Source organism: Mobula birostris, chromosome 6, assembly GCF_030028105.1.
Source record: "Mobula birostris isolate sMobBir1 chromosome 6, sMobBir1.hap1, whole genome shotgun sequence".
Lineage (NCBI taxonomy): Eukaryota > Metazoa > Chordata > Chondrichthyes > Myliobatiformes > Myliobatidae > Mobula > Mobula birostris.
In genome coordinates, this window is record NC_092375.1 from 197,436,404 (window position 1) to 197,450,381 (window position 13,978).

Here is a 13,978-nt window from a genome sequence, read left to right on the forward strand (position 1 = left end):
TGAAAAACTGAGTTTAAATATACAGTATTTGGCTAAGGTATATGTAAACTTCTGACCTCTACTGTATATCAAGAGTAAAAGAGAGATGAGAGTAGAAATTGGACCACTGAAAAATGATGCTGGAGAGTGTTCCCTAATTGGGAACAAGGAAATGACAGATGAACTAAATAAGTTTTTTTATTTTTAAATACAAGATTATTGAGATACAGCACAGAATAGGTCCTTCTGCACCTTCAAGCCATACCTCCCAGCATCCCCTGATTTTAACCCTAGCCTAATAATAGGGCAATTTACAATCCCCTGATTTTAACCCTAGCCTAATAACGGGGCAATTTACAATGCCCTGATTTTAACCCTAGCCTAATAATGGGGCAATTTACAATCCCCTGATTTTAACCCTAGCCTAATAATGGGGCAATTTACAATCCCCTGATTTTAACCTTAGCCTAATAACGGGGCAATTTACAATGACCTGATTTTAACCCACCCGAATAACAGGGTACTAGCCTAATAACGGGGCAATTTACAATCCCCTGACTTTAACCCTAGCCTAATAATGGGGCATTAGCCTAATAATAGGGCAATTTACAATGAGCTGATTTTAACCCTAGCCTAATAACGGGGCAATTTAGAATGACCAATTAACCTACCTACCCTTTGGACTGTGGGAGGAAACAGGACTATCCGCAGGAAACGCACGTGGTCACGGGCAGAACGTGCAGACTGCCTACGAGCAGCGTCAGGAGTAGAACTGTGATCGCCTGTATTGTAAATCATTGTGCTAACCATTATGCTACCCACACCTTTTTCTACCAGTCTTCACTGTGGAAGATACCAGCAGTATGTAGGATGTTGAAGCGTGTCGGGGTCAGAAGTGAGTGAAGTTGCCAATTCTAGGGAGAAGGTTCTTGGGAAGCCAAGATCTGAAGGTAAATAAGTCACCTGGACAAGATGGTGTGCACCCCTGTGTTCTGAACTGGGTGACTGAAGAGATTGTGAAATCATGCAGTAATCAATAGAGCGGGACGACGGGAAAATTGCAAATGTCATTGCACTCTTCCAGGAGGCAGAGAAGAATGAAAGTTATAGCCCAGTTAGTCTGACCTCAGTGTCTGGGAAAACGCTGGAGTCGGTTGTTAACGATATGGTTTCCGAGTACTTGGAGGCACAGGATAAAACGATCAGAGCAGCTGGGACACGGGAAAGAAGCTCCCGCACATCAACACAATGGGGAAGGAGAGGTGCCGGAAAGTTTGACTCTAGGCTATCTGAGTTTGACGATTTTATTTTGGACTGGTGCCCAGGCACACAAAGACGTTTCTACATCGTCAGATGATTCATATTGGCAAAGGATCGGTGTTTATGAACCTATTAGAAACTAGTTCGACTGACGGCCGCCTCCTGGAACAAACCGATAACGATGGCTCCTCCCCACAGCTAACCACACTCAGCAACTTGCTCGTTATAAATGTAAAAATCGGCTATCAGATCGAACTCCTTTTTGATCGTGGAGGGTGCACATCGCTGAAGATGGGGAACGTGTTTCTGTTTGTTTTTGGAATATTACTGCTGACCACGCCGCTCGCAGATGGAATTACAATTGATCAACATTTCGGTAGGTTAACATCAACTGTATATAGTACAGTTCGCTCTATAGTAGAAACAGAAGAAGATAGATTTAAAATTACTCTCTGCTGGTCCGCAGCTAGAAGGTATAACCTGACTGTCAGATATTGTTTTCAATGTTTGGGTGCTGTTGGATGGGATTGTTAGGAATCCCAATCATATATCTAAGACTGGACAAGCGCAGAATTGAGCTGACCAGAGATATTTAGATTGGCCACAGAGCTCAGTGCGGCTGGACAATAGGGACCCAGCGTTCACGCCACATCCCATGGACAAAATGGGGATTTGGGACCGTCTCTATTGTTTTGCCAAACTGAATGTATTCATAATTATCCTCTCCCTTCTTTAGCGAATTCTCCATCCGTATGTAAATACCAATCTGCTACACGACTTTTGCAGTCCACTTCAGCTCCGCATCGTGAGATACGAACATGATCCATTAGCTGTAACACCCGTTGGATCATCATGATCACGGAGGACAAGAGTTAAGAGGCTATTCTCCTCAGGATCTACAAAGCACTGAATATATCTTCAGCAATTTTACAAGTTTTCACTGCATTTGCACATAGCATGATCTAGCAGTCGCTTAATAAAATTGCTTTTTGTGACCCTTAGAACGTTGCTTCAGAGCTGGGGGTATTTGTCTTGGTTCCTGTCCAAGTGCCCTACTGGAGGATGGATATTGCAATCGTTCGAACAAATGCTGCAAAATGCGGTTGAGAAAATGAAACATTCAACATGGGAATTAAGTTCTGTTCGGCCTGGTGCATCAGGTGATTCTGAAGACCAACTGTTTGAACATCTGTATCAATAAATAGAATTAGCATTGTGTTCACAGTTTTATATTTTTTGTTTATATTTTGAACCCGTCCATCTTAAGATTCTTAAGGAATGTGTTTTGAGGAAACTAAGTAACGCAGAGGATACACCCAGATGTGTATCAATGTTTTGTTGCTGTGTCTCGGAAGCGCATCTGGAAAACTGCGACATTACTTTCCCTGAGGGACTCATGGTAATCAGATACGCATCCTTTCACAGAAAGGCAAAATACTAATACATACACACACACTCACACACACACACACCAGCACTTTCTGCTTTCCGCAGGGATCGCTCCCTACACAACCCCCTTGTCCACCCATCCTTCCCCGCTGGACTCACTCCTGGTACTTGCCCTTGCAAGTGGTCAAGTACCACACCGTCTCCCTCACATCTTCAGGGCCCCAGTCAGTCCTTCCAGGTGAGACGACGCTTCACCAGTCAGTCTGTTGGGCCATCAACTGTATCCAGTGCTCCAGGTGTGGCCCCCTTTATGTCATCGGTGAGACCCGGCTTAGATTGGGTGACGGCTTCGCCGAGAAAAGCGGGGTCTCCGTCCATCCATTTCAATTCTACTTCCCATTCCCGTTCCGACATGTCAGTCTGACCTCTTGTACTGCGAGGAGGAGCAATACCTTATATTCTATTTGGGTAGGCTCCAGTCTAATGGCATGAACATCGATTTCTCCAACTTCCAGAATTTCCCCCCCCCCCACCTCCACCCTTCAGCATTCCCAAATTCCTGTTTCCCTCTCTCATCTTATCTCCTTACCTGTCCATCGCCTCCCTGTGGTGCTCCTCCTCCACCTTCCCTTTCTTCCATTGTCTTCTATCCTCTCCTGTCAGATTCCCCATTTCTCCAGCCCTTTATCTCTTTCACCTATCAACTTCCCAACTCTTTACTTCACTCCTCCCCCTCCCAGTTTCACCTACCACTTACCATCTTCCAACGTTGACTTCTTCTCTTTCTTTCTCATCTTGATAAAGGGTCTTGGCCCAAAACATCGACTGTTTACTGTTTCCACAGATGCTGCCTGGCCTACTGAGTTTTTTTCAGCATTTTGTGCGTGTTGCTACTGGCTGACTTCTCACTCCATAGCGACACCTAACAGACTGTACAAAAAGACAACCAGATCTCGATGTAACCACGCTTACAATTTCCCAATCTATTTCCATGCATTCTCGGTTTTTCCATCAAATAGAGAAGAACATAAGAAATAGGAGCGGGAGTAGGCCATCTGGCCCATCGAGCCTGCTCCATCATTCAATATGATAGATTAGATAGATAGTTTCAACTTTATTGTCATTGTGCCGAGTACAGATACAAAGCCAATGAAATGCATTTAGCATCTGACCAGAAGTGCAAAGAATAGTGTTATTTACAAAATAACTACGAATAAAATAAAGTGCTACAGCACACAAATATAAAAGTACTGAGACAGTAGAATACGGATGCAATACTGCTTAGCGCTGTGATGAGAGGTTCAGCAGTGTCATAGTCTCAGGGAAGAAGCTCTTCCTGTGCCTGCTGGTGCGGGAGCGGAGGCTCCTGTAGCGCCTACCGGATGGGAGGAGAGTAAAAAGTCCATGTTTAGGGTGAAATGCATCCCTGATAATGCTTTTCGCCCTGCCCAGGCAGCGTTTATGGTAGATGTTCTCAATGGTGGGCAATTGGGTGCCGATAATCCGCTGGGCAGTTTTCACCACACGCTGGAGTGCTTTGCAGTCCGATACGGGACAATTGCCATACCACACTGAGATGCAGTTGGTGAGTATGCTCTCAATGGTACAGCGGTAAAAGTCCGTCAGTATCCTGGGACAGAGGTGAGCTTTCTTGATGCTCCACAGAAAACAAAGGCACCGTTGTGCCTTTTTGATCAGGATGGAGGTGTTCAGGGACCAGGTAAGATCACCTGTCAGCTATCTCCATTGGCATTCCCAAACGCTCCGCCTGCCTTCACTCTGACTGCCGAACAAAGAGAGACTGTCACTGAATTAATGGACAGTCTATGACGAGACCCCGCTTTGGGGCGACCCCTCTATGATCATCCTTTTCGGCTATACGTCACCATTAAAGACGGTTGTGCTACTGAAGTACTCACTCAGACACATAGTGACCGACAGCGTCCAGTAGCCTATTACTCTACCAAATTAGGTCCCGTAGCAGGCAGGATTGCCACCCCGCACACAGATTCCCCCGGCTGTATACACACTTGTGTCAGCCACTTCAAATATTACCTTACACCAACCAGCTGTTGTGCTCACACCGCATTCCACGGTGGAATAGGAGTAGGAGTAGGATCTAGGATTTAGGAATAAATTTTGGATCTAGGAATAATGGTGCATGGTTCCCTGAAGATGGAACCTCATGTTGATAGGGTGGTGAAGAAAGCTTTTGGTTTGCTGGCCTTTATTAATCAGAGCATTGAGTATAGGAGTTGGGATGTAATGTTGAATCTGTATAAGGCATTGGTAAGGCCAAATCTGGAGTATTGTGTACAGTTCTGGTCACCAAATTATAGGAAAGATGTCAATAAAATTGAGAGAGTACAGAGGAGGTTTACTAAAATGTTGCCTGGGTTTCATCTCCTAAATTACAGAGAAAGGTTCAACAAGTTAGGTCTTTATTCTTTGGAGCATCGAAGATTGAGGGGGGACTTGATAGAGGTGTTTAAAATTATGAGGGGGATTGATAGAGTTGACTTCTTCCATTGAGAGTGGGCAAGATTCAAATAAGAGGACATAAGCTGAGAGTTAGAAGACAAAAGTTTAGGGGTAATATGAGGGGGAACTTCTTTACTCAGAGAGTGGTAACTGTGTGGAATGAGCTTCCAGCAGAAGTGGTTGAGGCGGATTCGATGTTGTCGTTTAAAGTTAAATTGGATAGATATATGGACAAGAAAGGAATGGAGGGTTATGGGCTGAGTGCAGGTCGGTGGGACTAGGAGAGGGTAAGAGTTCGGCCGAGATGGCCTGTTTCCGTGCTGAATGGTTATATGGAACTCCTTACTACTCGCCAGACTCAACATCTAACACAAGCTCGACAAAGCCGTTACGAGATGGCGCTCCTGAATAATCCCGTACTGACTTTTTCTCACTGCACAACTCTGAACCTTGTGACCTTCCTAAATGACCCACTACAACTCTTGAACGTTCCGGCACATGATTGTCTATTACGAAATCATATTTTCACCACCACACAAGAAGATTTGACTGATCAACCATTGTCTAATGCCGACCTCCACCTCTTATGTCGGTGGCAGTTCTTTGTCAGCCCTACCGGCCAACGATTCTCAGGATATGCCATCGCCACTGACTCCACAGTTGTTGAACAAGGATCTTTTGAGACCCCTATATCGGCACAAAAGGCAGAGCTCTGTGCCCTCACCCGCGCCTGTATTTTAGCTAGAGACAAATCAGCCAATATTTACACTGATTCCCACTACACTTTTGGTATCGCCCACGATTATGGATGGCGTCCTGTGGGAGTATCGTGGGTTTTTAACCTCCGCTGGACAGCCCATAAGTAATGCCCTATATGTTTGTCACTTATCACACACTCTTCAGCTCGCATCCCAAGTAGCTACTATTAAATGTGTCGCACATACACGAGCTTCCGATGAGGTATCCCGGGGAAACGCCAGGGCGGACGAGGCGGCAAAACAAGCAGCTCTCCACCAGCCACTTATCATACCCATGGGGAACAAACAGGCCACAGTTCAAACGCCACAGCAATCGGGTATGCCAGACACGGGGGAAATTCGTACATTTCAGGGGGACGCCCCCGCTGAGAAACGCCAATTATGGTCTCGGATGGGATGTCACTATGATAAAAACACCCAATTGCGGCTGACTCCTGCGGGACAGGTTTGCTTTCCAAATGTCTTTTTACCTGTCTTGATTGACTATGTGCACAACTGTACCCACCTGGGCAAGGAGGGAATGGTAACCACATTATTACGATCCTGCTGGCACCCTGATTTCCAACCAGCAGCGGAAAAACGAATAAAAACATGCCCATTATGTAAAAAGGCAAGTGCTGGGAAGGGGATACCCTGTGCCCCCGGGAACACCCGCTTGCCAGGTGGACCTCTTTCTTGCCTGCAATTTGATTTTATTGAACTACCTAGGGTACATTGTTATAAATATTGCTTGGTAATAGTAGATGTATTTAGCAGATGGATAGAGGCTACACCCACTACTGATAAAACTGCTATGACGGTTGTAAAAATACTATTAAGAGAAGTGATTCCCCATTATGGATTACCCGAATCAATAAGCTCAGACAATGGACCTCATTTTATTGCTAAGATAAATGAGAAAATCCGTAAAGACCCTCCCGTGGAGGATCAGACACCCTGAGCCAATAAACTGGTCCTGGACTTATTTTCCATCTGGCATAGCTTGCATTTTGTTGTTTGATTGTTGGGGGTTTTTGTATTGCTATATTTACGCTCTGTTCTTGGTTGGTGCGGCTGTAACGAAACCAAATTTCCCTCGGGATTAATAAAGTATATCTATCTATCTAAAACAGCAATTTCACTGTGCTCACCATTCAAGAGCAGCTGGTATCGTGGAACCATAAGACAAGGCCATAAGACAAAGGAGCAGAAGTCGGCCATTTGGCCCATCGAGTCTGCTCTGCCATTTTATCATGAGCTGATGCATTCTCCCATTTAGTCCCACTCCCCCACCTTCTCACCATAACCTTTGATGCCCTGACTACTCAGATACCTATCAATCTCTGCCTTAAATACTGTACACCCAATGACTTGACCTCCACTGTCGCCCGTGGCAACAAATTCCACAGATTTACCAACCTCTGGCTAAAAAAAAATTCTTCGCATCTTTGTTCTGAATGGGCACCCTTCAATCCTTAGGTCATGCCCCCTCGTACTAGACTCTCCTACTATGGGAAACAACTTTGCCACATCCACTCTGTCCATGCCTTTCAACATTCGAAATGTTTACATGAGGTCTCCCCTCATTCTTCTAAACTCCAACGTGTACAGTCCAAGAGCAGCCAAACGTTCCTCATGCGTTAACCCTCTCATTCCCGGAGTCATTCTGGTGAATCTCCTTTGAACCCTCTCCAACGTCAGCACATCCTTTCTTAAATAAGGAGCCCAAAACTGCACACAGTACTCCAAGTGAGGTCTTACCAATGCCTTATAGAGCCTCAACATCACATCCCTGCTCCTATACTCTATTCCTTTAGAAATGAATGCCAACATTACATTTGCCTTCTTCACCACCGACTCAACCTGGAGGTTAACCTGAAGGGTATCCTGCACGAGGACTCCCAAGTCCTGTTGCATCTCAGAACTTTGAATTCTCTCCCCATCTAAATAATAGTCTGCCATTTATTTCTTCTACCAAAGTGCCTAACTATACACTTTCCAACATTGTATTTCATTTGCCACTTCTTTGCCCATTCTCCCAATTTATCCAAGTCCCTCTGCAGACTCACTGTTTCCTCAGCACTACCGGCCCCTCCACATATCTTTGTATCATCAGCAAACTTAGCCACAAAGCTATCTATTCCATAATCCAAATCATTGATGTACAACGTAAAAAGAAGCGGTCCCAACACGGACCCCTGTGGAACACCACTGGTAACCTGCAGCCAGCCAGAATGGGATCCCTTTATTCCCACTCTTTGATTCCTGCCAATCAGCCAAAGCTCTATCCATGTATGTAACTTTCCCGTAATTTCATGGGCTCTTATCTTGTTTGGCAGCCTCATGTGCGGCACCTTGTCAAAGACCTTCTGAAAATCCAAATACACAACATTCACTGCATCTCCCTTGTCTAGCCTACTTGTAATTTCCTCAAAAAATTGCAATAGGTTTGTCAGGCAGTATTTTCCTTTAAGGAAGCCGTGCTGTGTTCTGCCTATCTTGTCATATGCCTCCAGGTAGTCTGTAACCTCATCCTTGACAATCGATTCCAACAACTTCCCAACCAACCGATGTCAAGCTAACAGGTCTATAATTTCCTTTCAGTTTCCTTGCCCCCTTCTTAAATAGTGCAGTGACATTTGCACTCTTCTATTCCTCCGGAACCATGCCAGAATCTACTGACTTTTGAAAGATCATTGCTAATGCCTCCGCAATCTCCACAGCTACTTCCTTCAGAAGATGAGGGTGCATTCCATCTGGTCTGGGAGATTTATCTACCCTTAGACTGTTCAGCTTCCTGAGTACTTTCTCTGTCATAATTGTGACTGTGCACACTTCTCTTCCCTAACGCCCTTGAGCGTCCGGTATACTGCTGATATCTTCCTCAGTGATGCAAAATACTGATTCAGTTCCTCTGCCATCTCCTTATCTCCCATTACAATTTCTCCAGCTTCATTTTCTATTGGTCCTATATCTACTCTCACCTGTCTTTTACTCTTTATGTACTTGAAAAAGCTTTTGGTATCCTCTTTGATATTATTTGCTAGCTTCCTTTCATAGTTCATCTTTTCCCTCTTAATGACCTTCTTAGTTTCCTTTTGTAAGCTTTTAAAAACTTCCCAATCCTCTGTCTTCCCACTAATTTTTGCTTCCTTGTATGCCCTCTCCTTTGCTTTAACTTTGGCTTTGACTTCTGTTGTCAGCCACGGTTGCATCTTTTTTCCATTCAAAAATTTTGTCTTTTTTGGAATATATCTGTCTTGCACCTTCCTCACTTCTCGGATAAACTCCAGCCACTGCTGCTCTGCCGTCGTTCCTGCCATTGTCCCTTTCCAGTTAACTTTGGCCAGTTCCTCTCTCATGCCACTATAATTTCTTCTACTCCACTGAAATACCGACACATTGGATTTTGGCTTCTCTTTCTCAAATTTCACATTGAACTCAATCATGTTATGATCACTGTCTCCTAAGGGTTCCTTCACCTCAATCTCTCTAATCACCTCTGGTACATTACACAATATCCAATCCAGTACAGCCAATCCCCTAGTGGGCTCAACAACAAGCTGTTCTAAAAAGTCATCTCGTAGATATTCTACAAATTCTCTCTCTTGACATCCAGTGCCGACCTGTTTTTCCCAATCCACTTGCATATTAAAATCCCCCACACTTATCATAACATTACCCTTTTGACAAGCTTTTTCTATTTCCTGTTGTAATTTGTAGTCCACATCATTGCAGCTGTTAGGAAGCCTGAATATAACTGCCATCAGGGTGATTTTACCCCTACGATTTCTTAGCTCAACTCATAAAGATTCTGCACTCTTTCTAATGATTTAATATCATTTCTTACCAATAAAGCCACGCCACCCCCTCTGCCTACCTGCCTATCCTTCCGATACTCCGTGTATCCTTGGAAGTTCAGCTCCCAGAGACATGCATCCTTTAGCCACATCTCAGTGATGGCCACAATATCATACCTGCCAATCTGTAGCTGTACAACAAGATCATCCACCTTATTCCTTGTGCTGCGTGCATTTAAGTACAACACCTTAAGACCAGTATTTGGGACACTTTGCTTTGATTGCACTGCAACTTTATTGCACTGCAACTCATCCCAATGGCTGCAAATTTGCCCCATCACCTGCCTGTCCTTCCTGACATCTTTACTGCTCACCATCTTAGATTTATTTCTGTTTTCCCCTTCCTCCGCTCTATCATTCCGGTTCCCATCCCCCTGCCAAATTAGTTTAAACCCTCCCTAACAGATCTATTAAACCTTCCCACCAGGATATTGGTCCCCTTTGGGTTCAGGTGTAACCCGTCCTTTGTGAACAGGTCATACTTCCCCCAGAAGAGATCCCAATTATCAAAGAATCTGAAGCCCTGCCCCCTGCACCAGTCTCTCAGCCACACATTCATCTGCCTGAGCCTACTATTCTTGCCCTCACTAGCACGTGGCACAGGTAGCAATCCCGAGATTACTACCCTGGAGGTCCTGCTTCTCAGCTTCCTTCCTAACTCCCAGAAATCTCTCGTCAGGACCTTCTCCCTTTTCCTATCTATGCCATTGGTACCAACATGTACCAAGACAACTGGCTGCTCACCCTCCCCCTTTAGAATATTCAGGACCTGATCCGAGACATCCCGTACCCTGGCACCTGGGAGGCAACACACCATGTGGGTATCTCTATCAGGCTCACAGAATCTCCTGTCCATTCCCCTGACTATGGAATCCCCTACGACTACCGCATTCCTCTTCTCCCTCCTTCCCTCCTGCGCAACAGTGCCAGGCTCAGTGCCAGAGACCCGGTCATCGTGCGCGTCCCCTGTCAGGTCATCCCCCTCAACAGCATCCAAAACGGGATACTTGTTGCTGAGGGGGACAGCCACAGGGGTGCTCTCCACTATCCGGGCATTTCCCTTCCCTCTCCTGACAGTCACCTATTTTCTGACCTCTGTAGCCTAAGGATGACTACCTCCCTGTAGCGCCTGTCTATCACCTCTTCACTTTCCCTAATAAACAGTAGGTCATCAAGCTGCAGCTCCAGATCCCTAACACGATCTCTGAGGAGCTGCATCTCGGTGCACCTGGTGCAGATGTGGCCATCAGGGAGGCTGGAGGTCTCCCAGGATTCCCACATCTGACACACTGAACAAAGCACTAACCCTGCAGGCATGCTACCTAATTCTACAGGAATGAACGAGCAAATGGAACCTTAAATAATAAGCTAGCTAAATTTATGCAATAAACTGGACTAACCTGGCTTAAGGTTTTACCTCTGGCATTGTTCCATATGAGAATTACACCCTCGACTAAAACTGGATTATCTCCAGCAGAAATCATCTATGGAAAGCCTATGGGTACCCCATGGACACCAGGGTTAACTCGTCCCCTCCCTGATAAAATAGATATGCATACTCTAGGGGAGGAAATGGGAAAATATTTGTGTAAGCTAACCAAAATTTTCCAAAGTTTGCATTTGCAGGTTGGCCAGGCCCACCAAGAGGATGAGGATCAAAATAAAGGGGATGATCCCACTGTTAATCCTGGAGACTTTGTCTTGATGAAGAATTGGGACAGAAAGAAATTGGACACTCAGTGGAAAGGTCCCTATCAGGTGCTGCTGACCACACCCACGGCCGGGAAGGTGGAAGGGCAACCAAGGTGGATTCATCAAACTGACTGTGAACCCACCGTCAAGGAAGTAGAAGAAACGAAGGGGAATAATATCATAATGACTGTACTAATGTTACTTTTTGTAGTCTGTACCCCAAGTCTCCAAACAAATACTTTCCTTTCTCTATGCCACACATATGCAGAACAAATTGGCATTCGGCTTGTTGGGTATGTGCCAGGTTACCCCAGCATGCTGAGTCGGGAATGCCCTTGGAAGGAGTACCTTTGAATAGTAGAAACCATAGAAACCATAGAAAAACTACTGCACAGAAACAGGCCTTCTGGCTCTTCTTGGCTGTGCCGAACCATTTTCTGCCTAGTCCCACTGACCTGCACATGGACCATATCCCTCCATACACCTCCCATCCATGTATCTGTCCAATTTATTCTAAAATGTTAAAAAAGCACCCGTATTTACCACCTCGTCTGGCAGCTCATTCCACACTCCCACCACTCTCTGTGTGAAGAAGCCCCCACTAATGTTCCCTTTAAACTTTTCCCCCTTCACCCTTAACCCATGTCTTCTGTTTTTTTTCTCCCCTTGCCTCAGTGGAAAATGCCTGCTTGCATTCATTCCATCTATACCAATCATAATTTTATATACCTCTATCAAATCTCCCCTCATTCTTCTATGCTCCAGGGAATAAAGTCCTAACCTATTCAACCTTTCTCTGTAACTGAGTTTTTCAAGTCCCGGCAACATCCTTGTAAACCTTCTCTGCATTCCATCAACCTTATTAATATCCTTCCTGTAATTTGGTGACTAAAACTGAACACAATACTCCAGATTCGGCCTCACCAATGCCTTATACAACCTCACCATAACATTCCAGCTCTTATACTCAATACTTTGATTAATAAAGGCCAATGTATCAAAAGTTCTCTTTATGACCCTATCTACATGTGACTCCACTTTTAGGGAATCTTGTACCTGTATTCCTAGATCCTTCTGTTCTACTGCACTACTCAGTGCCTTACCATTAACCCTGTATGTTCTACGTTGGTTTGTCCTTCCAAAGTGTAATACCTCACACTTGTCTGTATTAAACTCCATCTGCCATTTTTAGCCCATTTTTCCAGCTGGTCTAAATCCCTCTGCAAGCTTTGAAAACCTTCCTCACTGTCCACTACACCTCCAACCTTTGTATCAACAGCAAATTTGCTGATCCAATTTATCACGTTATCATCCAGATCACTGATAGAGATGACAAATAACAAAGGACTCAGCACTGATCCCTGTGGCACACCACTAGTCACAGGCCTCCACTCTGAGAAGCAATTCTCTACTACCACTCTTTGGCTTCTTCCATTGAGCCAATGTCTAATCCAATTTACCACCTCTCCATGTATACCTAGCAACTGAATTTTCCTAACTAACCTCCCATGCGGGACCTTGTCAAAGGCCTTACTGAAGTCCATGTAGGCAATATCCACTGCCTTCCCTTCATCCACTTTCCTGGTAACCTCCTCGAAAAACTCCAATAGATTGGTCAAACATGACCTACCACACACAAAGCCATGTTGACTCTCCCTAATAAGTCCCTGTCTATCCAAATGCTTGTAGATTCTGTCTCTTAGTACTCCCTCCAATAACTTACCCACCACCGACATCAAACTTACTGGCCTATGATTTCCAGGATTACTTTTCGATCTTTTATTAAACAACAGAACAACATGAGCCACTCTCCAATCCTCCGGCACCTCACCTGTAGACAGCGACATTTTAAATATTTCTGCCAGGGCCCCTGCAATTTCAACACTAGTCTCCTTCAAGGTCCAAGGGAATACCCTGTCAGGTCCTGGGGATTTATCCACTTTAATTTGCCTCAATATAGCAAGCACCTCCTCCTTTTTGATCTGTACAGTTTCCATAATCTCACTACTTGTTTCCCTTAATTCCATGGACTTCATGCCAGTTTCCTTAGTAAATACAGACGCAAAAAACCCATTAAAGATCTCCCCCATTTCTTTTGGTTCCTCACATAGCCGACCACTCTGATCTTCAAGAGGACCAATTTTATCCCTTACAATCCTTTTGCTCTTAATATACCTGTAAAAGCTCTTTGGATTATCCTTCACTTTGACTGCCAAGGCAACCTCATGTCTTCTTTTAGCCCTCCTGATTTCTTTCTTAAGTATTTTCTTGCACTTTTTATACTCCTCAAGCACCTTATTTACTCCCTGTTTCCTATAGATGTCATACAACTCTCTCTTCTTCTTTATCAGAGTTGCAATATCCCTTGAGAACCATGGTTCCTTATTCCTATTCACTTTGCCTTTAATCCTGACAGGAACATACAAGCTCTGCACTCTCAAAATTTCTCCTTTGAAGGCTTCCCACTTACCGATCACATCCTTGCCAGAGAACAACCTGTCCCATTCCACGCTTTTTAGATCCTTTCTCATTTCTTCAAATTTGGCCTTCTTCCAGTTTAGAACCTTAACCCTAGGACCA

General features: G+C 44.7%; 1 long non-coding RNA gene across 1 annotated transcript; it reads left to right on the forward strand.

The window, feature by feature from the left end:
* Nucleotides 1–1,190: 1,190 nt before the first annotated feature.
* Nucleotides 1,191–2,455, forward strand: LOC140198675 (uncharacterized). The gene is made up of 2 exons (XR_011886235.1): nucleotides 1,191–1,615; nucleotides 2,242–2,455. It is a non-coding gene; the product is annotated as an uncharacterized lncRNA (long non-coding RNA).
* The last annotated feature ends 11,523 nt before the right edge of the window (nucleotides 2,456–13,978 follow it).